Source organism: Mesoplodon bidens (assembly GCF_964165515.1).
Source record: "Mesoplodon bidens genome assembly, contig: HAP1_SCAFFOLD_196, whole genome shotgun sequence".
In the NCBI taxonomy this organism is placed as follows: domain Eukaryota; kingdom Metazoa; phylum Chordata; class Mammalia; order Artiodactyla; family Ziphiidae; genus Mesoplodon; species Mesoplodon bidens.
Window position 1 is genome coordinate 134,010 of NW_027671428.1, and position 24,674 is coordinate 158,683.

At 45.7% G+C, this 24,674-nt stretch overlaps 2 long non-coding RNA genes across 2 annotated transcripts in view; one reads left to right on the top strand and one right to left on the bottom strand.

Moving 5' to 3' along the window:
- The window catches only part of LOC308611409, an 874,260-nt gene that overhangs the window by 102,868 nt on the left and 746,718 nt on the right, over positions 1 to 24,674 (bottom strand). The window lies entirely within an intron of this gene.
- Positions 16,905 to 24,674, top strand: part of LOC308611410 — a 124,086-nt gene continuing 116,316 nt past the window's right edge. Inside the window, exon 1 of the long non-coding RNA XR_014014896.1 lies at positions 16,905 to 16,949. This is a non-coding gene — a long non-coding RNA (uncharacterized lncRNA). The remainder of the gene's footprint in view (positions 16,950 to 24,674) is intronic.

The window sequence follows — 24,674 nt, forward strand, 5'->3', positions numbered from 1 at the left end:
CATATATGCATTAATATACAATATTTGTCCTCTTTCTGACTTACTTCATTCTGTATGACAGTCTCTAGATCCATCGATGTCTCTACAAATGACCCAGTTTCATTCCGTTTAATGGCTGAGTAATATTCCATTTTATACATGTACCACATCTTTATCCATTCATCTGTCTGTGGGCATTTAGGTTGCTTCCATTACATGGCTATTGTAAATAGTGCTGCAATGAACATTGTGGTGAATGTGCCTTTTTGATTTATGGTTTTCTCTGGGTATATGCCCAGAAGTGGGATTGCTGGATCAGATGGAAATTCTATTTCTAGTTTTTTTAAGGAAACTCCATAGTGTTCTCCATAGTGAATGTATCAATTTACATTCCCACCAATAGTGGAAGAGGGATCCTTTTGTCCCCACCCTCCCCAGAATTTGTTGTTTGTAGATTTTCTGATGATGCCGATTCTAACAGGTGTGAGGTGATACCTCATTGTAGTTTTGATTTGCATTTCTCTAATAATTAGTGCTCTAGAGCAGCTTTTCATGTGCGTCTTGGCCATCTCTGTGTCTTCTTTGAAGAAACGTCTCTTTAGATCTTCTGCCCATTTTTGTATTGGGTTGTTTGTTTTTTTTAATATTAAGCCGCATGCGCTGTTTTTATATATTGGAGAGTAAACCTTTGTCCATTGATTCGTTTGCAACGATTTTCGCCCTTTCTGAGGGATGCCTTATTCCATCCCCGTTTTTTTAACCAAAAAAGAAAGAAAGACAAAGAAGCAGAACACTAATGTGCGTAAAATATGGCTTATGAAACGGTCGTTTTGAAATATGGACGTCCTTTGAATTTTTTGGTCGATATGTGACCCCAGGATTTGTTTTCAGGGCAGGTGTCATTTACAGGCCTGCAATGATTTTGAATATCAACTGACCATTAGCGCTGGGATTAAAGCTGCTGTTGTGTGAAACGGCCACAAGGTGGCAGCAGTTCTCCCTTACCAATTCTGGTTACTAGGGCAACAGAGCCTCAATGGAAGTCGTGTTCTAGATTGGAATTTAGAATGGAATGTGCCAGGAGAAAGCCCCTCAAGTTTGCCTCCCTACTTCTTGTTCGTGTTTTTAATTTAATTTTTATTTTCTTATTACAGCAAGTTTGATTACAATGTTTGGCTTGTTGGAGGTGTGGAAGATGTGGTTCTTTTACACATATACACATGTCTGTTTTTCCTGGGATCCTTTTCCCATGTACGTTATGACAGAATGATGAGTAGTCTTTTGGTATTCCGTAGGTCTTTGGTGATTATATATGTCACCTGTGTTTGTATAAGTCTGTTAACCCTGATATCGTAATGAAACCAATCCTCACACCTTTCCATTGGTGAACCATAAGTTTGTTTAATGAATATCTGATTGCCCTTCTCGGTGGAAATATCTGCCCTGGTATCCATTTTTAGGTAACACCTATAAGTGATATCATATGATATGTGTCTTTCACTTTCTGACTTACTACAAGTCACGTGATTACCTCTAGACTCATCTACGGTGGTGCAAATGGCATTGTGTTCTTTTTGTCCTTGGCTTCTCTTCTGCCTTAGCGAGGTCCATTTTCAACAATGTGATTCCTTGAGGGTTGTGGATTAGCTGACCTGGGCAGCCTTACCCTGCCACCCGGCCCTCCCCAGGTGTGCCTGTTTGAGGTCAATATAAACAGCGCCCCAGGCATCAATAGCCCCTGAAGCTGTGCCTGACTCCATATTCTCTGCCCCGTCAGCAGTCTCGGGGCTGTGCTGGTAGGAGGGAATGAGGGGCCACAGCTTTGTTGGTGGCCCGGTGTGAGTGGGGTTCTGCTGGCCTTTCTGCAGGAGTTGCCAGGCTGCCACCTGTAAAGAAGAGGATGTGTCACACATACCTTCCGCGGGAATTTCTCTCCGGACAGAGGTGAGGAAGGAAAAAAGCAGTGGTGGCCGGGACAGGTGGGGTATCTCAGGCAGGACAATGGAAAGCTTCCGGAAGAGCGCCCGGGGGCAGGACCACCCTGGCTGGCCTGCAGGCACCAAGTTGGCCAGCGTGCTGTTGCTGGTGTGGCTCCACGGCCCTTCCTCTAGTCTTTCAAGCCCTTGTACATATTCAGGTGTTTTACCTGGGAAGGGTGGGAACAGTTCAGCAGCAGCTGAGCTGGGGCTCAGCTCACCTTTATTCAGAGATGCCTCTGCACGATCGCCCAGCTTTGCAATGAGGACGCTCCTTGCGTGGGGTGTGGGTTGCTGGCTGTATGGGGGATGATTCCCCACCTCTGACCAATTTCACAATTGTTTACCGCTGGAGCAAGTGCCCTGATAGGGTTTTCCTCTGTATAACTGGTGGGTACAGGTTTTTTTTTCTTTTATGGTTCAAGTTAGATTTTATTCCTCTTTTATGTATTTATAGATATAAGCATGGAAATAATTCATTCCTATAAATACATCTGTGTGAAGGGAAGAAATTTTTTCTGTATTATTTTTAAATTTTATTTTTTAAAATTTTGAAATTTAATTTTATTTACTTTTTTATACAGCAGGTTATTATCAGTTATGTATTTTATGCATATACATGTATGCAGGTCAATCCCAATCTCCCAACTCATCCCACCACCACCACACCATGGCTTCCCACACTTGGTGTCCATACGTTTGTTCTCTACCTCTGTCTCTATTTCTTCCCTGCAAACCAGTTCATCTGTGCCAGTTTTTAGGTTCCACATATATGCATTAATATACAATATTTGTCCTCTTTCTGACTTACTTCATTCTGTATGACAGTCTCTAGATCCATCGATGTCTCTACAGATGACCCAGGTTCATTCCTTTTTATGGCTGAGTAATATTCCATTTTATACATGTACCACATCTTTATCCATTCATCTGTCTGTGGGCATTTAGGTTGCTTCCATTACCTGGCTATTATAAATAGTGCTGCAATGAACATTGTGGTGAATGTGCCTTTTTGATTTATGGTTTTCTTTGGGTATATGCCCAGAAGTGGGATTGCTGGATCAGATGGTAATTCTATTTCTAGTTTTTTTTTAACGAAACTCCATACTGTTCTCCATAGTGACTGTATCAATTTACATTCCCACCAATAGTGGAAGAGGTCTCCTTTTGTCCACACCCTCCCCAGAATTTGTTGTTTGTAGATTTTCAGATGATGCCGATTCTAACAGGTGTGAGGTGATACCTCATTGTAGTTTTGATTTGCATTTCTCTAATAATTAGTGCTCTTGAGCAGCTTTTCATATGTGACTTGGCCATCTCTGTGTCTTCTTTGAAGAAACGTTTCTTTAGATCTTCTGCCCATTTTTGTATTGGGTTGTTTGTTTTTTTTTTAATATTAAGCCGCATGAGCTGTTTATATATATTGGAGATTAAACCTTTGGCCATTGCTTCGTTTGCAACTATTTTCGCCCCTTCTGAGGGATGCCTTTTTCCATTCCCGTTTTTTTAACCAAAAAAGAAAGAGAGACAAAGAAGCAGAAAACTAATGTGCATAAAATATGCCTTTTGAAACGGTCGTTTTGAAATATGGACGTCCTTTGAATTTTTTGGTCGATATGTGACCCCAGGATTTGTTTTCAGGGCAGGTGTCATTTACAGGCCTGCAATGATTTTGAGTATCAACTGAAATTTAGCGCTGGGATTAAAGCTTCTGTTGTGTGAAACGGCCACAAGGTGGCAGCAGTTCTCTCTTTCAAATCTGGTTATTAGTGCAAGAGAGCCTCAATGGAAGTCGTGTTCTAGATTGGAATTTAGAATGGAATGTGCCAGGAGAAAGCCCCTCAAGTTTGTCTCACTAATTCTTGTTCGTGTTTTTAATTTAATTTTTTATTTTTTATTACAGCAAGTTTGATTACAATGTTTGGCTTGTTGGAGGTGTGGAAGATGTGGTTATTTTACACATATACAAATGCCTGTTTTTCCTTGGATCCTTTTCCCATGTACGTTATGACAGAATGTTGAGTAGTCTTTTGGTATTCCGTAGGTCTTTGGTGATTATATATGTCACCTGTGTTTGTATAAGTCTGTTAACCCCGATATCGTAATGAAACCAATCCTCACACCTTTCCATTGGTGAACCATAAGTTTGTTTAATGAATCTCTGATTGCCCTTCTCGGTGGAAATATCTGCCCTGGTATCCATTTTTAGGTAACACCTATAAGTGATATGATATGATATGTGTCTTTCACTTTCTGACTTACTACAAGTCACGTGATTACCTCTAGACTCATCTACGGTGGTGCAAATGGCATTGTGTTCTTTTTTCCCTTGGCTTCTCTTCTGCCTTAGCGAGGTCCATTTTCAACAATGTGATTCCCTGAGGGTTGTGGATTAGCTGACCTGGGCAGCCTTACCCTGCCGCCCGGCCCTCCCCAGGTGTGCCTGGTTGAGGTCAATATAAACAGTGCTCCAGGCAGCAATAGCCCCTGAAGCCGTGCCTGACTCCATATTCTCTGCCCCGTCAGCAGTCTCGGGGCTGTGCTGGTGGGAGGGAATGAGGGGCCACAGCTTTGTTGCTGGCCCGGTGTGAGTGGGGTTCTGCTGGCCTTTCTGCAGGAGTTGCCAGGCGGCCACCTGTAAAGAAGAGGATGTGTCACCCATACCTTCCGCTGGAATTTCTCTCCGGACAGAGGTGAGGAAGTAAAAAAGCAGTGGGGGCCGGGACAGGTGGGGTATCTCAGGCAGGAGAATGGAAAGCTTCCGGAAGAGCGCCCGGGGCCAGGACCACCCTGGCTGGCCTGCAGGCACCAAGTTGGCCAGCGTGCTGTTGCTGGTGTGGCTCCACGGCCCTTCCTCTAGTCTTTCAAGCCCTTGTACATATTCAGGTGTTTTACCTGGGAAGGGTGGGAACAGTTCAGCAGCAGCTGAGCTGGGGCTCAGCTCACCTTTATTCAGAGATGCCTCTGCACGATCGCCCAGCTTTGCAATGAGGACGCTACTTGCGTGGGGTGTGGGTTGCTGGCTGTATGGGGGATGATTCCCCACCTCTGACCAATTTCACAATTGTATACCGCTGGAGCAAGTGCCCTGATAGGGTTTTCCTCTGTATAACTGGTGGGTTCAGGTTTTTTTTTTCTTTTATGGTTCAAGTTAGATTTTATTCCTCTTTTATTTATTTATAGAAAGAAGCATGGAAATAATTCATTCCTATAAATACATATGTGTGAAGGGAAGAACTTTTTTCTGTATTATTTTTAAATTTTATTTTTTAAAATTTTGAAATTTAATTTTATTTACTTCTTTATACAGCAGGTTATTATCAGTTATGTATTTTATGCATATACATGTATGCAGGTCAATCCCAATCTCCCAACTCATCCCACCACCACCACACCATGGCTTCCCACACTTGGTGTCCATACGTTTGTTCTCTACCTCTGTCTCTATTTCTTTCCTGCAAACCAGTTCATCTGTACCAGTTTTTAGGTTCCACATATATGCATTAATATACAATATTTGTCCTCTTTCTGACTTACTTCATTCTGTATGACAGTCTCTAGATCCATCGATGTCTCTACAAATGACCCAGTTTCATTCCGTTTAATGGCTGAGTAATATTCCATTTTATACATGTACCACATCTTTATCCATTCATCTGTCTGTGGGCATTTAGGTTGCTTCCATTACATGGCTATTGTAAATAGTGCTGCAATGAACATTGTGGTGAATGTGCCTTTTTGATTTATGGTTTTCTCTGGGTATATGCCCAGAAGTGGGATTGCTGGATCAGATGGAAATTCTATTTCTAGTTTTTTTAAGGAAACTCCATAGTGTTCTCCATAGTGAATGTATCAATTTACATTCCCACCAATAGTGGAAGAGGGATCCTTTTGTCCCCACCCTCCCCAGAATTTGTTGTTTGTAGATTTTCTGATGATGCCGATTCTAACAGGTGTGAGGTGATACCTCATTGTAGTTTTGATTTGCATTTCTCTAATAATTAGTGCTCTAGAGCAGCTTTTCATGTGCGTCTTGGCCATCTCTGTGTCTTCTTTGAAGAAACGTCTCTTTAGATCTTCTGCCCATTTTTGTATTGGGTTGTTTGTTTTTTTTAATATTAAGCCGCATGCGCTGTTTTTATATATTGGAGAGTAAACCTTTGTCCATTGATTCGTTTGCAACGATTTTCGCCCTTTCTGAGGGATGCCTTTTTCCATCCCCGTTTTTTTAACCAAAAAAGAAAGAAAGACAAAGAAGCAGAACACTAATGTGCGTAAAATATGGCTTATGAAACGGTCGTTTTGAAATATGGACGTCCTTTGAATTTTTTGGTCGATATGTGACCCCAGGATTTGTTTTCAGGGCAGGTGTCATTTACAGGCCTGCAATGATTTTGAATATCAACTGACCATTAGCGCTGGGATTAAAGCTGCTGTTGTGTGAAACGGCCACAAGGTGGCAGCAGTTCTCCCTTACCAATTCTGGTTACTAGGGCAACAGAGCCTCAATGGAAGTCATGTTCTAGATTGGAATTTAGAATGGAATGTGCCAGGAGAAAGCCCCTCAAGTTTGCCTCCCTACTTCTTGTTCGTGTTTTTAATTTAATTTTTATTTTCTTATTACAGCAAGTTTGATTACAATGTTTGGCTTGTTGGAGGTGTGGAAGATGTGGTTCTTTTACACATATACACATGTCTGTTTTTCCTGGGATCCTTTTCCCATGTACGTTATGACAGAATGATGAGTAGTCTTTTGGTATTCCGTAGGTCTTTGGTGATTATATATGTCACCTGTGTTTGTATAAGTCTGTTAACCCCGATATCGTAATGAAACCAATCCTCACACCTTTCCATTGGTGAACCATAAGTTTGTTTAATGAATCTCTGATTGCCCTTCTCGGTGGAAATATCTGCCCTGGTATCCATTTTTAGGTAACACCTATAAGTGATATGATATGATATGTGTCTTTCACTTTCTGACTTACTACAAGTCACGTGATTACCTCTAGACTCATCTACGGTGGTGCAAATGGCATTGTGTTCTTTTTTTCCTTGGCTTCTCTTCTGCCTTAGCGAGGTCCATTTTCAACAATGTGATTCCTTGAGGGTTGTGGATTAGCTGACCTGGGCAGCCTTACCCTGCCGCCCGGCCCTCCCCAGGTGTGCCTGGTTGAGGTCAATATAAACAGTGCTCCAGGCAGCAATAGCCCCTGAAGCCGTGCCTGACTCCATATTCTCTGCCCCGTCAGCAGTCTCGGGGCTGTGCTGGTGGGAGGGAATGAGGGGCCACAGCTTTGTTGCTGGCCCGGTGTGAGTGGGGTTCTGCTGGCCTTTCTGCAGGAGTTGCCAGGCTGCCACCTGTAAAGAAGAGGATGTGTCACCCATACCTTCCGCTGGAATTTCTCTCCATACAGAGGTGAGGAAGTAAAAAAGCAGTGGGGGCCGGGACAGGTGGGGTATCTCAGGCAGGACAATGGAAAGCTTCCAGAAGAGCGCCCGGGAGCAGGACCACCCTGGCTGGCCTGCAGGCACCAAGTTGGCCAGCGTGCTGTTGCTGGTGTGGCTCCACGGCCCTTCCTCTAGTCTTTCAAGCCCTTGTACATATTCAGGTGTTTTACCTGGGAAGGGTGGGAACAGTTCAGCAGCAGCTGGCCTGGGGCTCAGCTCACCTTTATTCAGAGATGCCTCGGCACGATCCCCCAGCTTTGCAATGAGGACGCTCCTTGCGTGGGGTGTGGGTTGCTGGCTGTATGGGAGAAGATTCCCCACCTCTGACCAATTTCACAATTGTTTACCGCTGGAGCAAGTGCCCTGATAGGGTTTTCCTCTGTATAACTGGTGGGTTCAGGTTTTTTTTTCTTTTATTGTTATAGTTAGATTTTATTCCTCTTTTATGTATTTATAGATATAAGCATGGAAATAATTCATTCCTATAAATACATCTGTGTGAAGGGAAGAACTTTTTTCTGTATTATTTTCAAATTTTCTTTTTTAAAATTTTGAAATTTAATGTTATTTATTTTTTTATACAGCAGGTTATTATTAGTTATGTATTTTATGCATATACATGTATGCAGGTCAATCCCAATCTCCCAACTCATCCCACCACCACCACACCATGGCTTCCCACACTTGGTGTCCATACGTTTGTTCTCTACCTCTGTCTCTATTTAGTCCCTGCAAACCTGTTCATCTGTACCAGTTTTTAGGTTCCACATATATGCATTAATATACAATATTTGTTTTCCTCTTTCTGACTTACTTCATTCTGTATGACAGTCTCTAGATCCATCGATGTCTCTACAAATGACCCAGTTTCATTCCTTTTTATGGCTGAGAAATATTCCATTTTATACATGTACCACATCTTTATCCATTCATCTGTCTGTGGGCATTTAGGTTGCTTCCATTACCTGGCTATTGTAAATAGTGCTGCAATGAACATTGTGGTGAATGTGCCTTCTTCATTTATGGTTTTCTTTGGGTATATGCCCAGAAGTGGGATTGCTGGATCAGATGGTAATTCTATTTCTAGTTTTTTTTAAGGAAACTCCATACTGTTCTCCATAGTGACTGTATCAATTTACATTCCCACCAATAGTGGAAGAGGGCTCCTTTTGTCCGCACCCTCCCCAGAATTTGTTGTTTGTAGATTTTCTGATGATGCCGATTCTAACAGGTGTGAGGTGATACCTCATTGTAGTTTTGATTTGCATTTCTCTAATAATTAGTGCTGTTGAGCAGCTTTTCATGTGCGTCTTGGCCATCTCTGTGTCTTCCTTGAAGAAACGTATCTTTAGATCTTCTGCCCAATTTTGTATTGGGTTGTTTGTTTTTTTAATATTAAGCTGCATGAGCTGTTTATATATATTGGAGATTAAACCTTTGTCCATTGATTCGTTTGCAACAATTTTCGCCCCTTCTGAGGGATGCCTTTTTCCATTCCCGTTTTTTTAACCAAAAAAGAAAGAAAGAAAAAGAAGCAGAAAACTAATGTGCATAAAATATGCCTTTTGAAACGGTCGTTTTGAAATATGGACGTCCTTTGAACTTTTTGGTCGATATATGACCCCAGGATTTGTTTTCAGGGCAGGTGTCATTTACAGGCCTGCAATGATTTTGAATATCAACTGACCATTAGCGCTGGGATTAAAGCTGCTGTTGTGTGAAACGGCCACAAGGTGGCAGCAGTTTTCCCTTACCAATTCTGGTTACTAGGGCAACAGAGCCTAAATGGAAGTCGTGTTCTAGATTGGAATTTAGAATGGAATGTGCCAGGAGAAAGCCCCTCAAGTTTGTCTCCCTACTTCTTGTTCGTGTTTTTAATTTAATTTTTATTTTTTTATTACAGCAAGTTTGATTACAATGTTTGGCTTGTTGGTGGTGTGGAAGATGTGGTTCTTTTACACATATACACATGTCTGTGTTGCCTGGGATCCTTTTCCCATGTACGTTATGACAGAATGATGAGTAGTCTTTTGGTATTCCATAGGTCTTTGATGATTATATATGTCACCTGTGTTTGTATAAGTTTGTTAACCCCGATATCGTAATGAAACCAATCCTCACACCTTTCCATTGGTGAACCATAAGTTTGTTTAATGAAGCTCTGATTGCCCTTCTCGGTGGAAATATCTGCCCTGGTATCCATTTTTAGGTAACACCTATAAGTGATATCATATGATATGTGTCTTTCACTTTCTGACTTACTACAATTCACGTGATTACCTCTAGACTCATCTACGGTGGTGCAAATGGCATTGTGTACTTTTTTTCCTTGGCTTCTCTTCTGCCTTAGCGAGGTCCAGTTTCAACAATGTGATTCCCTGAGTGTTGTGGATTAGCTGACCTGGGCAGCCTTATCCTGCCGGCCGGCCCTCCCCAGGTCTGCCTGGTTGAGGTCAATATAAACAGCGCTCCAGGCAGCAATAGCCCCTGAAGCTGTTCCTGACTCCATATTCTCTGCCCCGTCAGCAGTCTCGGGGCTCTGCTGGTGGGAGCGTGTGAGGGGCCACGGCTTTGTGGTTGGCCCGGTGTGTGTGGGGCTCTGCTGGCCTTTCTGCAGGAGTTGCCAGGCTGCCACCTGTAAAGAAGAGGATGTGTCACCCATAAGTTCCACTGGAATTTCTCTCCAGGATTAGGTAAGGAAGGAAAAAAAGGGGTGGAGTCCGGGACAGGAGGGGTATCTCAGGCAGGGAAATGGAAATCTTCCAGAAGGGCGCCCGGGGTCAGGACCATCCTGCCTCGCCTGCAGGCACCAAGTTGGCCTGTGTGCTGTCGCTGGTGTGGCTCCACGGCCCTTCCTCTAGGATTTCATGCCCTTGTACATATTCAGGTGTTTTACCTGGGAAGGGTGGGAACAGTTCAGGTGCAGCTGGCCTGGGGCTCAGCTCACCTTTATTCAGAGATGCCTCAGCACGGTCCCCCAGCTTTGCAATGAGGATGCTCCTTACATGCGGGGTGGGTTGCTGGCTGTATGGGAGATGATTCCCCACCTCTGACCAATTTCAGAGTTGTATACCGCTGGAGCAAGTTCCCTGATAGGGCTTTCCTCTGTATAACTGGTGGGTTCAGGTTTTTTTTCGTTTATGGTTCAAGTTAGATTTTATACTTCTTTTATATATTTATAGATATAAGCATGGAAATAATACATTCCTATAAATACATCAGTGTGAAGGGAAGAACTTTTTTCTCTTTTATTTTTAAATTTTATTTTTTATAATTTTGAAATTTAGTTTTATTTTTTTATACAGCAGGTTATTATTAGTTATGTATTTTATGCATATGCATGTATGCAGGACAATCCCAATCTCCCAACTCATCCCACCTCTACCACCACATGGCTTCCCACACTTGGTGTCCATAAGTTTGTTCTCTACCTGTGTCTCTATTTCTTCCCTGCAAACCCGTTCATCTGTACCACTTTTTAGGTTCCACATATATGCATTAATATACAATATTTGTTTTCCTCTTTCTGACTTACTTCATTCTTTATGACAGTCTCTAGATCCATCGATGTCTCTACAAATGACCCAGTTTCATTCCTTTTTATGGCCGAGTAATATTCCATTTTATATATGTACCCCATCTTTATCCATTCATTTGTCTGTGGGCATTTAGGTTGCTTCCATTACCTGGCTATTGTAAATAGTGCTGCAATGAACATTGTGGTGAATGTGCCTTTTTGATTTATGGTTTTCTCTGGGTATATGCCCAGAAGTGCGATTGCTGGATCAGATGGTAATTCTATTTCTAGTTTTTTTAAGGAACCTCCACACTGTTCTCCATAGTGACTGTATCAATTTACATTCCCACCAATAGTGGAAGAGGGCTCCTTTTGTCCACACCCTCCCCAGAATTTGTTGTTTGTAGGTTTTCTGATGATGCCGATTCTAACAAGTGTGAGGTGATACCTCATTGTACATTTTATTTTTATTTTTATTTTTTTTGTGGTACGCGGGCCGCTCACTGTTGTGGCCTCTCCCGTTGCGGAGCCCAGGCTCCGGACGCGCAGGCTCAGTGGCCATGGCTCACGGGCCCAGCTGCTCCGCGACATGTGGGATCTTCCCGGACCGGGGCACGAACCCGTGTCCCCTGCATCGGCAGGCGGACTCTCAACCACTGCGCCACCAGGGAAGCCCCCTCACTGTAGTTTTGATTTGCATTTCTCTAATAATTAGTGATGTTGAGCAGCTTTTCATCTGCGTCTTGGCCATGTCTGTGTCTTCTTTGAAGGATCGTCTCATGAGATCTTCTGACCATTTCTGTATTGGGAGTGTGGTTGGAGGGTAAGGCTATGTGCTCACGCACGTGTCAGTGCCAGCGTAAGGGCCAGGAGTAGGGTACTGCGTAGGGTAAGGTGTAGGTCTGGTGGTGGTTTCCGTTCCGGGCTAGGTTTAGGGTTTGGGAACGGCAAGGCTTAGGGCCCAGGTGAGGGTACGGAAACGTGGGATGGTCAGGCTACGTTCTTATGCATGGGTCACTGCCAATGTATGGGCCAGGAATAGGCTACGGCGTAGGCTAATGTGTAGGGCTGGTGGTGGGTTTCCGTTCCGTGCTAGGGTTAGGGTTAGGGAATGACAAGGCTTAGGGCACAGGTGAGGGTACGGAATCGTGGGAGGGTCCGGCTATGTGCTGACGCACGGGTCAGTGCCAGCGTACGGGCCAGGAATAGGGAACGGCGTAGGGTAAGGAGTATGGCTGGTTGTGAGATACCGTTCCGGGCTAGGGTTAGGGTTAGGGAACGGCAAGGCTTAGGGCACAGGTGAACGTAAGGAAACGTGGGAGCGTCAGGCTACGTGCTGACGCACGGGTCAGTGCCAGCGTACGGGCCAGGAGTAGGATATGGCGTAGGGTAAGGTTTAGGGCTGGTGGTGGGTTTCCGTTCCGTGCTAGGGTTAGGGTGAGGGAACAGCAATGCTTAGGGCACAGGAGAACGTACGGAAACGTGGGAGTGGCAGGCTACGTGTTGACGCACGGGTCTGTTCCAGCGTACGGGCCAGGATTAGGGTACGTCGTAGCGTAAGGTTTAGTGCTAGTGGTGGGTTTCCGTTCCAAGCTAGGGTTAGGGTTAGGGAACGGCAAGGCTTAGGACACAGGTGAGGGTATGGAAACGTGGGAGAGGCAGGCTACGTGCTGACGCACAGGTCAGTGCCAGCGTAGGGGCCAGGAGTAGGGTACAGCGTAGGGTAAGGTTTAGGGCTGGTGGTGGGTTTATGTTCCGGGTTAGGGTTAGGGAACGGCAAGGCTTAGGGCACAGGTGAGGGTACGGAAACGTAGGAGTGGCAGGCTACGTGCTGACGCACGGGTCAGTGCCAGCGTACGGGGCAGGATTAGGGTACGGCGTAGGGTAAGGTTTAGGGCTGGTGGTGGGTTTCCGTTCCAGGCTAGGTTTAGGGTTAGGGAACGGCAAAGCTTAGGGCACAGATGATGGTATGGAAAAGTGGCAGGGTCAGGCTACGTGCTGACGCACGGGTCAGTGCCAGCGTATGGGCCAAGTGTAGGGTAAGGCGTAGGGTTAGGTGTAGGGTTAGGGTTAGGGAACGGCAAGGCTTAGGGCACAGGTGAGGGTACGGAAACGTGGGAGGGTCAGGCTACGTGATGACGCAAGGGTCACTGCCAGCGTACGGGTCAGGAGTAGTCTACGGCGTACGTTAAGGTTTAGGTTTTGTGGTGGGTTTCCGTTCCGGGCTAGGGTTAGGGATAGGGAAAGGCAAGGCTTAGGACACAGGTGAGAGTACGGAAACGTGGGAGGGTTAGGCTACATGCTGAAGCACGGTTCAATGCCAGGGTATGGACCAGGAGTACGGTACGGCGTAGGGTAAAGTGTAAGGCTGGTGGTGGGTGTCCATTCCGGGCTAGTGTTAGGGTTAGGGAGCGGCAAGGCTTAGGGCACAGGTGAGGGTACGGAAACGTGGGAGGGTCAGGCTACATGCTGAAGAAAGGGTCAGTGCCAGGGTGTGGACCAGGAGTAGGGTACGGCGTTGGGTATGGTGTAAGGGCGGTGGTGGGTGTCCATTCCGGTCTAGGGTTAGGGTTAGGGAACGTTAAGGCTTAGGACACAGGTGAGGGTACGGAAACGTGGGAGGGTCAGGATACGTGCTGAAGAATGGGTCAGTGCCAGCGTACGGGCCAGGAGTAAGGTACGGCATAGCGTAATGTGTAGGGCTGGTGGTGGTTTCCGTTCCGGGCTAGGGTTAGAGGTAGGGAACTGCAAGGCTTAGGGCACAGGTGAGGTTTCGGAAACGTGGGAGAGGCAGGCTACGGGCTGACACATGGGAGAGTGCCAGCTTACGGGCCAGCAGTAGGCTACGACGTAGGGTAGGGTGTAGGGCTGGTGGTGGGTTTCCGTTCCGGGCTAGGGTTAGAGTTAGGGATCGGCAAGGCTTAGGGAACAGGTGAGGGTAAGGAAAAGTGGGAGGGTTAGGCTACATGCTGACGCACGGATCAGTGCCAGCGTACGGGCCAGGTGTAGGGTATGGCATAGGGTAAGGTTTAGGGCTGGTGGTGGGTTTCCGTTTGGGGTTGTGGTTAGGGTTATGGAACGGCAAGGCTTAGGACACAGGTGAGGGTACGGGAACGTGGGAAGGTCAGGCTACATGCTGACGCACGGATCAGTGCCAGCGTACGGGACAGGATTAGGCTACGGCGTAGGGTAAGCTGTAGGGCTGGTGGTGGGTTTCTGTTCTGGGCTAGGGTTAGGGTTAGGGAAGGACAAGACTTAGGGCACAGTTGAGGGTACGGAAATGGTGGAGGGTCAGGCTATGTGCTGACGCACGGGTCAGTGCCAGCGTACAGGCCAGGAGTAGGCAACAACGTAGGGTAAGGTGTAGGGCTGGTGGTTGGTTTCCTTTCCGGGCTAGGGTTAGGGTTAGGGAATGTCAAGGCTTAGGGCACAGGTGAGGGTATGGGAACGTGGGAGGGTCATGCTACGTGCTGACACACGTGTCAGTGCCAGCGTATGGGCCAGTCGTAGGCTACGGCTTAGGGAAAGGTGTAGGGCTGGTGGTGGGCTTCCTTTCCGGGCTAGGGTTAGGGTTAGGGAACGGCAAGTCTTAGGGCACAGGTGCGGGTACGGAAACGTGGGAGAGTCAGGCTATGTGCTGATGCACGGGTCAGTGCCAGCGTACGGGCCAGGAGTAGTGTACGTCGTAGGGTAAGGTGTAGGGCTGGTGGTGGGTTTCCGTTCTGGTCTAGGGTTAGTGTTAGTGAACGGCAAGGTTTAGGGCACACGTGAGGGTATCGAAACGTGTTAGGCTCAGGGTACGTGTTGACGCACGGGTTAGTGTGAACGTACAGATGAGGATTATGGTGCGGCATAGGGTAAAGTGTATGGTTGGTGGTAGGTTTCCGTTTCAGGCTAGGGTTAGTGTTAGGGAACAGCAAGGTTTTGGGCACAGATGAGGGTATGGAAACGTGTTAGTGTCAGGGTACGTGTTGACATATGGATTAGCATTAGGGTACCGCTTAGGGTAAGGTGTAGGCTTGGTGGTAGGTTTCCATTGTGGTCTAGGGTTAGGGTTAGGGAATGGCAAGGTTTAGGTCACAGGTGAAGGTACGGAAACGTGTTAGGGTCAGGGTAAGTGTTGACGCATGTGTTATTCTCAGCGTACGGAGTAGGTATATGGTCCTTCGTAGGTTAAGGTCTAGGGTTGGTGGTAGGTTTCCGTTCCAGGCTAGGGTTAGTGTTATGGAACGGCAAGGTTTAGGGCATAGGTGAGGGTACGGAAATGTGTTAGGGTCAGGGTACGTGTTGACGCTCGGATTATGATTAGGGTATGGCGTAGAGTAACGTGTAGGGTTGGTGGTAGGTTTCCGTTTTGGGCTAAGGTTAGGTTTAGGCAACGGCACGGTTTAGGGCACAGGTGAGGGAACGGAAAAGTGTTAGGGTCAGTGTACGTGTTGACGCACGGGTTAGTGTCAGTGTACGGATTAGGATTAGGGTACCGTGTAGGGTATGCTGTACGGTTTGTGGTAGTTTTCCATTCTGGGCTAGGGTTAGTGTTAGGGTACGGCAAGGTTTAGGGTACAGGTGACGGTACAGAAACGTGTTAGGGTCATGATACATGTTGATACATGGAATAGTGTCATCATACGCATTAGGATTAGGGTACGGCGTAGGGTAAGGTGTACGGAGGGCGGTAGGTTTCCATTCCGTTGTAGGGTTAGGGTTAGCGAATTGCAAGGATTTGGGCACACGTGATGGTACAGAAATGTGTTAGGTTCAGGGTACGTGTTGACTCACGGGTTAGTGTCAGCATACGCATGAGGATTAGGGTACCGCATAGAGTAAGGTGTAGGGTTGGTGGTACGTTTCCGTTCCAGTCTAGGGTTATGTTTAGGGACCGGCAAAGTTTAGGGCACAGGTGAGGGTACGAAACGTGTTAGGGTCAGGGTATGTGTTGATGCACAGGTTAGTGTCAGCATACGAATTAGGATTAGGATACGGCGTAAGGTAAGGTGTAGGGTTGGTGGTAGGTTTCCGTTCCGGGCTAGGGTTTGGGTTAGGGAACGGCAAGGTTTATGGCAGAGGTGAGGGTACGGAAACGTGTTAGGGTCAGGGTACGTGTTGATGTATGAATTAGGATTAGGGTACAGCTTAGGGTAAGGTGTAGGGCTGATGGTAGGTTTCCGTTCCGGGCTAAGGTTAAGGATAGGCAACGACAAGTTTTAGGGCACATCTGAGCGTATGGAAACGTGTTAGGGTCAGGGTACGTGTTGACTCACTGGTTAGTGCCAGCGTACGGATTAGGATTAGTGTACAGCATAGATAAGGTGTAGGGTTGGTGGTAGGATTCCGTTCTGGGCTATGGTTAGGGTTAGGGAAAGTCAAGGTTTCTATTTCTAGTTCTTTTAAGGAAACTCCATAATGTTCTCCATAGTGACTGTATCAATTTACATTCCCACCATAGTGGAAGAGGTCTCCTTTTGTCCACACCCTCCCCAGAATTTGTTTCTAGATTTTCTGATGATGCCGATTCTAACAGGTGTGAGGTGATACCTCATTGTAGTTTTGATTTGCATTTCTCTAATAAATAGTGCTCTTGAGCAGCTTTTCATGTGCGTCTTGGCCATCTCTGTGTCTTCTTTGAAGAAACGTCTCTTTAGATCTTCTGTCCATTTTTGTATTGGGTTGTTTGTTTTTTTAATAAGCTGCATGAGCTGTTTATATATATTGGAGATTAAACCTTTGTCCATTGATTCGTTTGCAACTATTTTCGCCCCTTCTGAGGGATGCCTTTTTCCATTCCCGTGTTTTTAACCAAAAAAGAAAGAAAGGAAAAGAAGCAGAACACTAATGTGCATAAAATATGCCTTTTGAAACGGTCGTTTTGAAATATGGACGTCCTTTAAATTTTTTGGTCGATATGTGACCCCAGGATTTGTTTTCAGGGCAGGTGTCATTTACAGGCCTGCAATGATTTTGAATATCAACTGACCATGAGTGCTGGGATTAAAACTGCTGTTGTGTGAAACGGCCACAAGGTGGGAGCAGTTCTCCCTTACCAATTCTGGTTACTAGGGCAACAGAGCCTCAATGGAAGGCGTGTTCTAGAATGGAATTTAGAATGGAATGTGACAGGAGAAAGCCCCTCAAGTTTGTCTACCTAATTCTTTTTCGTGTTTTTAATTTAATTATTTATTTTTTATTACAGCAAGTTTGATTACAATGTTTGGCTTGTTGTAGGTGTGGAAGATGTGATACTTTTACACATATACAGATGTCTGTTGTTCCTGGGATCCTTTTCCCATGTACGTTATGACAGAATGTTGAGTAGTCTTTTGGTATTCCGTAGGTCTTTGGTGATTATATATGTCACCTGTGTTTGTATAAGTCTGTTATCCCCGATATCGTAATGAAACCAATCCTCACACCTTTCCATTGGTGAACCATAAGTTTGTTTAATGAATCTCTGATTGCCCTTCTCGGTGGAAATATCTGCCCTGGTATCCATTTTTAGGTAACACCTATAAGTGATATGATATGATATGTGTCTTTCACTTTCTGACTTACTACAAGTCACGTGATTACCTCTAGACTCATCTACGGTGGTGCAAATGGCATTGTGTTCTTTTTTTCCTTGGCTTCTCTTCTGCCTTAGCGAGGTCCATTTTCAACAATGTGATTCCCTGAGTGTTGTGGATTAGCTGACCTGGGCAGCCTTACCCTGCCGCCCGGCCCTCCCCAGGTGTGCCTGGTTGAGGTCAATATAAACAGCGCTCCAGGCTGCAATAGCCCCTGAAGCTGTTCCTGACTCCATATTCTCTGCCCCGTCAGCAGTCTCGGGGCTGTGCTGGTGGGAGGGAATGAGGTGCCACAGCTTTGTTGGTGGCCCGGTGTGAGTTGGGTTCTGATGGCCTTTCTGCAGGAGATGCCAGGCTGCCTCCTGTAAAGAGGAGGATGTGTCACCCATACCTTCCGCTGGAATTTCTCTCCGGACTGACGTGACGAAGGAAAAAAGCAGTGGGGCCCGGGACAGGGTGGGTATCTCAGGCAGGACAATGGAAAGCTTCTGGAAGAGCGCCCGTGGTCAGGACCACCCTGGCTGGCCTGCAGGCACCAAGTTGCCCTGCGTGCTGTCGCTTGTGTGGCTCCATGGCCCTTCCTCTAGTCTTTCAAGCCCATGTACATATTCAGGTGTTTTACCTGGGAAGGGTGGGAACAGTTCAGCAGCAGCTGACCTGGGGCTCAGCTCACCTTTATTCAGAGATGCCTCGGCTCGGTCACCCAGCTTTGCAATGAGGACGCTCCTTGTGTGGGGTGTGTGTTGATGGCTGTATGGGAGATGATTCCCCACCTCTGACCAATTTCAATATTGTTTACCGTTGGAGCAAGTGCCCTGATAGGGTTTTCCTCTGTATAACTGGTGGGTTCAGGTTTTTCTTCTTTTATGGTTCACGTTAGCTTTTATTCCTCTTTTATGTATTTATAGATATAAGCATGGAAATAATACTTTCCTATAAATACATCTGTGTGAAGGGAAGAACTTTTTTCTGTATTATTTTTAAATTTTATTTTTTAAAATTTTGAAATTTAATTTTATTTATTTTTTTATACAGCAGGTTATTATTAGTTATGTATTTTATGCATATACATGTATGCAGGTCAATCCCAATCTCCCAAGTCATCCCACCACCACCACCCCATGGCTTTCCACACTTGGTGTCCATACGTTTGTTCTCTACATCTGTGTCTCTATTTCTTCCCTGCAAACCAGTTCCTCTGTAAAGTTTCGTAGGTTCCACATATATGCATTAATATACAATATTTGTTTTCCTCTTTCTGACTTACTTCATTCTGTATGACAATCTCTAGATCCATCGCTGTCTCTACAAATGACCCGGTTTCATTCCTTTTTATGGCTGAGAAATATTCCATTTTATACATGTAGCACATCTTTATCCATTCATCTGTGTGTGGGCATTTAGGTTGCTTCCATTACCTGCCCTTTGTAAATAGTGCTGCAATGAACATTGTGGTGAATGTGCCTTTCTGATTTATGGTTTTCTTTGGGTATATGAGCAGAAGTGGGATTGCTGGATCAGATGGTAATTCTATTTCTAGTTTTTTTAAGGAAACTCCATAGTGTTCTCCATAGTGAGTGTATCAATTTACATTCCCACCAATAGTGGAAGAGGTCTCCTTTTGTCCACACCCTCCCCAGAATTTGTTGTTTGTAGATTTTCTGATGATGCCGATTCTAACAGGTGTGAGGTGATACCTCATTGTAGTTTTGATTTGCATTTCTCTAATAATTAGTGCTCTTCAGCAGCTTTTCATGTGCGTCTTGGCCATCTCTGTGTCTTCTTTGAAGAAACGTCTCTTTAGATCTGCCCATTTTTGTATTGGGTTGTTTGTTTTTTTAATATTAAGCTCCATGAGCTGTTTATATATATTGGAGATTAAACCTTTGTCCATTGATTCGTTTGCAACTATTTTCGCCTCTTTTGAGGGATGTCTTTTTCCTTTCCCATTTTTTTAACCAAAAAAGAAAAAAATAAAAAGAAGTAGAAAACTAATGTGCGTAAAATATGCCTTTTGAAACGGTCGTTTTGAAATATGGACGTCCTTTGAATTTTTTGGTCGATATGTGACCCCAGGATTTGTTTTCAGGGCAGGTGTCATTTACAGGCCTGCAATGATTTTGAATATCAACTGACCATTAGCGCTGGGATTAAAGCTGCTGTTCTGTGAAACGGCCACAAGGTGGCAGATGTTCTCCCTTACTAATTCAGGTTACTAGGGCAACAGAGCCTCAATGGAAGTCGTGTTCTAGATTGGAATTTAGAATGGAATGTGCCAGGAGAAAATCCCTCAAGTTTGTCTCCCTACTTCTTGTTCGTGTTTTTAATTTAATTTTTATTTTTTATTACAGCAAGTTTGATTACAATGTTTGGCTTATTGGAGGTGTGGAAGATGTGGTTCTTTTACACATATACAGATGTCGGTTTTTCCTGGGATCCTTTTCCCATGTACCTTATGACAGAATGTTGAGTAGTCGTTTGGTATTCCGTAGGTCTTTGGTGATTATATATGTCACCTGTGTTTGTATAAGTCTGTTAACCCCGATATCGTAATGAAACCAATCCTCACAACTTTCCATTGGTGAACCATAAGTTTGTTTAATGAATCTCTGATTGCCCTTCTCGGTGGAAATATCTGCCCTGGTATCCATTTTTAGGTAACACCTATAAGTGATATGGTATGATATGTGTCTTTCAGTTTCTGACTTCCTACATGTCACGTGATTACCTCTAGACTCATCTACGGTGCTGCAAAAGGCATTGTGTCCTTTTTTTCCTTGCCTTCTAGTATGACTTAGCGAGGTCCCTTTTCAACAATGTGCTTCCCTGCGGGTTGTGGATTAGCTGACGTGGGCAGCCTTATCCTGCCGGCCGGCCCTCCCCAGGTGTGCCTGGTTGAGGTCAATATAAACAGCGCTCCATGCAGCAATAGCCCCTGAAGCTGTGCCTGCCTCCATATTCTCTGCCCCGTGAGCAGTCTCGGGGCTGTGCTGGTGGGAGGGAGTGAGGGGCCACAGCTTTGTTGGTGGCCCGGTGTGAGTGGGGTTCTGCTGGCCTTTCTGAAGGAGTTGCCAGGCTGCCTCCTGTAAGGAGGAGGATGTGTCACCCATACCTTCCGCTGGAATTTCTCTCCGGACAGAGGTGAGGAAGGAAAAAAGCAGTGGGGGCCGAGACAAGTGGGGTATCTCAGGCAGGACAACGGAAAGCTTCCGGAAGAGCGCCCGGGGCCAGGACCACCCTGGCTGGCCTGCAGGCACCAAGTTGGCCTGCGTGCTGTCGCTGGTGTGGCTCCACGGCCCTTCCTCTAGTCTTTCAAGCCCTTGTACATATTCAGGTGTTTTACCTGGGAAGGGTGGGAACAGTTCACCAACAGCTGGCCTAGGGCTCAGCTCACCTTTGTTCAGAGATGCCTCGGTTTGGTCCCCCCACTTTGCAATGAGGAAGCTCCTTGTGTGGGGTGTGTGTTGATGGCTGTATGGGAGATGATTCCCCACCTCTGACCAATTTCAATATTGTTTACCATTGGAGCAAGTGCCCTGATAGTGTTTTTCTCTGTATAACTGGTCGGTTCAGGTTTTTCTTCGTTTATGGTTCAAGTTAGCTTTTATTCCTCTTTTATGTATTTATAGATATAAGCATGGAAATAATTCATTCCTATAAATACATCTGTGTGAAGGGAAGAACTTTTTTCTGTTTTATTTTTAAATTTTATTTTTTATAATTTTGAAATTTAATTTTATTTACTTTTTTATACAGCTGGTTATTATTAGTTATGTGTTTTATGCATATACATGTATACAGGTCAATCTCAATCTCCCAACTCATACCACCACCACCACACCATGGCTTCCCACACTTGGTGTCCATACGTTTGTTCTCTACCTCTGTGTCTCTATTTCTTCCCTGCAAACCAGTTCATCTGTACAATTTTTTAGGTTCCACACATATGCATTAATATACAATATTTGTTTTCCCCTTTCTGACTTACTTCATTCTGTATGACAGTCTCTAGATCCATCGATGTCTCTACAAATGACCCAGATTCATTCCTTTTTATGGCCGAGTAATATTCCATTTTATATATGTACCCCATCTTTATCCATTCATCTGTCTTTGGGCGTTTAGGTTGCTTCCATTACCTGGCTATTGTAAATTGTGCTGCAATGAACATTGTGGTGAATGTGCCTCTTTGATTTATGGTTTTCTTTGGGTATATGCCCAGAAGTGGAATTGCTGGATCAGATGGTAATTCTATTTCTAGATTTTTTAAGGAAACTCCATAGTGTTCTCCATAGTGACTGTATCAATTTACATTCCCACCAATAGTGGAAGAGGGCTCCTTTTGTCCACACCCTCCCCAGAATTTGTTGTTTGTTGATTTTCTGATGATGCCGATTCTAACAGGTGTGAGGTGATACCTCATTGTAGTTTTGATTTGCATTTCGCTAATAATTAGTGCTCTTGAGCAGCTTCTCATGTGCGTCTTGGCCATCTCTGTGTCTTCTTTGAAGAAACGTCTCTTGAGATCTTTTGCCCATTTCTGTATTGGGAGGGTCGTGGGATGGTCAGGCTGTGTGCTGACGCACGTGTCAGTGCCAGCGTAAGGGCCAGGAGTAGGGTACAGCATAGGGTAACGTGTAGGGCTGGTGGTGGGTTTCCGTTCCAGGCTAGGTTTAGGGTTAGGGAACGGCAAGGTTTAGGGAACAGGTGAGCATAGGGACACGTGGGAGAGGCAGGCTACGTGCTGACAAACGTGTCAGTGCCAGCGTACGGGTCAGGAGTAAAGTATGGTGTAGGGCTTGTTGTGGGTTTCCATTCCGCGCTAGGGTTAGAGTTCGGGAACGGCAAGGCTTAGTGCACAGCTGAGGGTACAGAAACGTGGGAGGGTCAGGCTTTGTGCTGACGCACGGTTCAGTGCCAGTGTACGGGCCAGGATTAGGGTACGGAGTAGGATAAGGTGTAGGGCTGTTTGTGCGTTTCTGTTCCGGGTTAGGGTTAGGGAACGGCAAGTCTTAGGGCACAGGTAAGGGTACGGAAACAAGGGAGAGGCACGCTACGTGCTGACACACGGGTCAGTGCCAGCGTACGCGCCAGAATTAGGGTACGGCGTAGGGTAAGGTGTAGGGCTGATGGTGGGTTTCTGTTCCAGGGTAGGGTTAGGGTTAGGGATCGGCAAGGCTTAGGGCACAGGTGAGGGTATGGAAACATGGGAGTGGCAGGCTACGTGCTTACACAACGGTCAGTTCCAGTTTACGGCCCAGGAGTAGGGTACGGCTTAGGGTAAGGTGTAGGGCTGGTGGTGGGTTTCCGTTCCCGGTTAGGGTTAGGGAATGGCAAGCCCTAGGGCACAGGTGAGTGTACAGAAACATGGGAGGGTCAGGCTACGTGCTGACGCAAGTGTCAGTGCCAGCGTACGGCCCAGGAATAGGGTATGGCGTAGGGTAAAGTGTAGGGTTAGGGTTAGGGAACGGCAAGGCTTAGAGCACAGTTGAGGGTACGGAAACGTGGGAGGGTCAGGCTACATGCTGAAGCACGGGTCAGTGCCAGGGTTTGGACCAGGAGTAGGGTACGGCGTAGGGTAAGGTGTAAGACTGGTGGTGGGTGTCCATTCCGGGGTTTGATTAGGGTTAGGGAACGTCAAGTTTTAGTGCACAGCTGAGGGTACGGAAACGTGGGAGGGTCAGGCTACCTGCTGACGCATGGGTCAGTGCCAGCATATGGGCTAGGAGTAGGGTACGGTGTAGGGTAAGGTGTAGGGCTGGTGGTGGGTTTCCGTTCTGGGCTAGGGTTAGGGTTAGGGAACGGCAAGGCTAAGGGCACAGGTGAGGGTACGGAAACTTGGGAGAGGCAGGCTACGTGCTGTCGCATGGGTCAGTGCCAGCATACAGGAAAGGAGTAGGGTACGGCATACGGTATGGTGTAGGCCTGGTGGTGGGTTTCAGTTCAGGGCTAGGGTTAGGGTTAGTGAACGGCAAGGCTTAGGGCACAGGTGATGGTACAGAAACGTGTTAGGTTCATGGTGCATGTTGATGCATGGAATAGTGTCATCGTACGCATTAGGATTAGGGTACGGCGTAGAGTAAGGTGTACGGATGGCGGTAGGTTTACATTCCGGTGTAGGGTTAGGGATAGCGAATTGCAAGGTATAGGCCACAGGTGATGTTACGGAAATGTGTTAGGTTCAGGGTACGTGTTGACTCACGGGTTAGTGTGAGCGTACGCATGAGGATTAGGGTACCGCATAGAGTAAGGTGTAGGGTTGGTGGTAGGTTTCCGTTCCAGTCTAGGGTTATGTTTATGGACTGGCAAAGTTTAGGGCACAGGTGAGGGTACGAAACATGTTAGGGTCAGGGTACGTGTTGATGCACAGGTTAGTGTCAGCATACGAATTAGGATTAGGGTATGGCGTAAGGTAAGGTGTAGGGTTTGTGGTAGTTTTCCGTTCTGGTCTAGGGTTAAGGTAAGGGAACGGCAAGGTTTATGGCAGAGTTGAGGGTACGGAAATATGTTAGGGTCAGGGTACGTGTTGACGTATGGATTAGGATTAGGGTACGGCTTAGGGTAAGGTGTAGGGCTGATAGTAGGTTTCTGTTCCGGGCTAAGGATAAGGATAGGCAACGGCAAGGTTTGGGGCAGAGCTGAGGGTACGGAAACGTGTTAGTGTCAGGGTACATGTTGACTCACCGGTTAGTGCCAGCGTACGGATTAGGATTAGTGTACCGCGTAGATAAGGTGCACGGTTGGTGGTAGGTTTCCGTTCCAGGCTATGGTTAGGGTTAGGGAAAGTCAAGGTTTCTATTTCTAGTTCTTTTAAGGAAACTCCATAATGTTCTCCATAGTGACTGTATCAATTTACATTCCCAACAATAGTGGAAGAGGGCTCCTTTTGTCCACACCCTCCCCAGAATTTGTTGTCTGTAGATTTTCTGATGATGCCGATTCTAACAGGTGTGAGGTGATACCTCATTGTAGTTTTGATTTGCATTTCTCTAATAATTAGTGCTCTTGAGCAGCTTTTCATGTGCGTCTTAGCCATCACTGTGTCTTCTTTGAAGAAACGTCTCTTTAGATATTCTGCCCATGTTTGTATTGGGTTGTTTGTTTTTTTAATATTAAGCTGCATGAGCTGTTTATATATATTGGAGATTAAACCTTTGTCCATTGATTCGTTTGCAACTATTTTCGCCCCTTCTG